Source organism: Chionomys nivalis, chromosome 21, assembly GCF_950005125.1.
Source record: "Chionomys nivalis chromosome 21, mChiNiv1.1, whole genome shotgun sequence".
Classification (NCBI taxonomy): Eukaryota; Metazoa; Chordata; class Mammalia; order Rodentia; family Cricetidae; genus Chionomys; species Chionomys nivalis.
Genome location: NC_080106.1, coordinates 6165001 through 6167500, shown reverse-complemented (window position 1 = coordinate 6167500; position 2500 = coordinate 6165001). Strand labels below are relative to the sequence as shown.

Genomic DNA, 2500 nt, shown 5'->3' with positions numbered 1-2500 from the left:
GTTGGCCTCCATCTCACAGATTCCATCCCTGCGCCCAGGCCTTGGCCTCTCAGGTTGGGTTCAGGAGGCAACCAACTGTTGATATCTGGCATCCCATCCCACCGGGGACAAGCCCACCAGCCGAGCGAGCCCTAGAGGGCACCCGTGCGTGGGAGCTGCCCCTCGTGCACGCGCGCATGCCCCTAGGCACTCGGGCCGGCGCACAAGCATACACACACACTCGAAACACACTCAAGCACGCGTGTAAGCACGCACGCGATCGGAGCCTACAGATAGACACGCAAGCACGTGGACACCCAGACGTACATCCACACGGGCACGCACGCACGCACAGCACACACAATCATGCAAGAATGCACACACTCCCGAGCAGAGACAAAAGCAGGCAAAACCCCAGACACGCATACGCACGCACAAGCATGCACGCACAACACACACACACAAACACAAAGGAGCCTAATGAGACCTACACGAAGACACGTGCACCCACATGGGGCTTCTCACATAAGCACGCACATTGCACATTACACACAGGCAAGCAGGCACACAGGCACGCAGGTGGGCGCACACCCCATCCCCGGGAGTGGGTGGGTGGAGCCTGCTTGCTCTTAGACCGCGTCCACCGCGTGCATTGCGTGGAGGGGGCGTGGCGATCTCTTCCTGAATGCATACACAGTGTTGTGCTGTGCGGGGCTGCTATGCCAGGCGCCCCTCGCCCCTCGTCCCTCGTCCTTCGCCCCTCGCTCCGGCTCCCGAGGGCCTGCCAGTGCCCGTCCAGCTCCCACCCGTGACACCCACCCCACGCAGCGAGTGAGTCTTCACTTCCTTCAGTGGTCCTGGCATTCCTTCCCCACTCGGGTGTTTCCCCTCGTGGGTGGGTTTCCTGCGTGCCTGAGGGCTCTGAGCGGTGGGTGGATTTGGAACCTTGTGAGAGGTGCGCCCTCTTTCCGGGGTGCGGATTGTCCTGGTGGTGTCCTGGTCCGGGCTGGCCATCGGCCCGCGGTCGCGAAGGCCAAAAGGGGCCAAAGAGGAGAAGGAAAAAACAAAAAAAAGCCTACAGCACCCGGTATTCCCAGGCGGTCTCCCATCCAAGTACTAACCAGGCCCGACCCTGCTTAGCTTCCGAGATCAGACGAGATCGGGCGCGTTCAGGGTGGTATGGCCGTAGACGGAGGTGTGTTGTCGCTGTCGTGCCCCAAGAGCCGGCTGCTGCAACGCTGGCCTGCGCTCCTGCACGCCCGCCCGCCCCCACGCCCTCCTTAGTCCCCGTCCGAGGCCGAGTCCGAGGCCGACGGGGTAGGGGTGATGGTGGGGCTGGGGTCGGGCTGGGGTGGGGTGGGGTGGCGTTGGGTGGCATGAGGGGCTGGCCCAGGATCGCACTTGAACAGGGTTCAAGGCTAGCCTGAGCCGCAGGCCAGCCACTCAAGACAGCCTCTACCGTGCGAGTGAGTCTTAACTTCCTTCAGTGGTCCTGGTATTCCTTCCCCACTCGGGTGTTTTCCCTCGTGGGTGGGTTTCCTGCGTGCCTGAGGGCTCTGAGCGGTGGGTGGATTTGGAACCTTGTGAGAGGTGCGCCCTCTTTCCGGGGTGCGGATTGTCCTGGTGGTGTCCTGGTCCGGGCTGGCCATCGGCCCGCGGTCGCGAAGGCCAAAAGGGGCCAAAAGAGGAGAAGGAAAAAAAAAAAAAGCCTACAGCACCCGGTATTCCCAGGCGGTCTCCCATCCAAGTACTAACCAGGCCCGACCCTGCTTAGCTTCCGAGATCAGACGAGATCGGGCGCGTTCAGGGTGGTATGGCCGTAGACGGAGGTGTGTTATCGCTGTCGTGCCCCAAGAGCCGGCTGCTGCAACGCTGGCCTGCGCTCCTGCACGCCAGCCCGCACCCACGCCCCCACGCCCCCACGCACCTTCGCCCTCCGGAGTCCGAGTCCGGAAGGAAGGAAGGAAGAAAGGAAGGACGGACGGACGGACGCACGGACGGACGAGCCCCTCCAAGCCGCCCGCCAGCCAGCCTGCCAGCTAGGCCCTCCTCAGCCCTCTGCCCCGGCTCGGAGCCGGGCTCTAGGGCCAGCAGCAGTCGCCAGCCAGCCCTACCCACCGACCTTGTCTCCCTCGTCTCCCGTTCCTCATCATCGGGCACCCTCACCGCGCCCCAACCGTGCCCCTGGCAGGTTTGTTGGCCCGCAAGCTGGCTCCTCCCTTGCCCGCCCTCGGCCTCCCTCGGTGGGGTATCCACGGGTGTCGGCTTTGACAGGGCCTCAGGGACTTCCAGGGCACGGGTCGGCTTTGGACCCCGACTCTCCCTCCACCTGGGGACTGTTGCCAGGTAGAGAGCCAGCTCCTGGCCTCTGTCGTCCCGCGGGCCACTTGTGTCCCCTCTGGTGGAGGCGTGGCGGTTGGGTCCGGGGACATGGGCGGCGCCCGGGAAGGGGTGATGGTGGGGATGGGGTGGGACTGGGATGGGGTGGCATGAGGAGTTCGCCGGGGAGGTGCCCAGATAG

The 2500-nt window shown here is 64.4% G+C and overlaps 2 non-coding genes across 2 annotated transcripts; both read right to left on the bottom strand.

Moving 5' to 3' along the window:
- Positions 1 to 1051: 1051 nt before the first annotated feature.
- Positions 1052 to 1170, bottom strand: LOC130864128 (5S ribosomal RNA). Its single transcript, XR_009055833.1, has one exon. It is a non-coding gene; the product is annotated as a 5S ribosomal RNA (ribosomal RNA).
- A 515-nt stretch (positions 1171 to 1685) lies between these two features.
- LOC130864127 (5S ribosomal RNA) lies at positions 1686 to 1804 on the bottom strand. Its single transcript, XR_009055832.1, has one exon. It is a non-coding gene; the product is annotated as a 5S ribosomal RNA (ribosomal RNA).
- Positions 1805 to 2500: the final 696 nt, after the last annotated feature.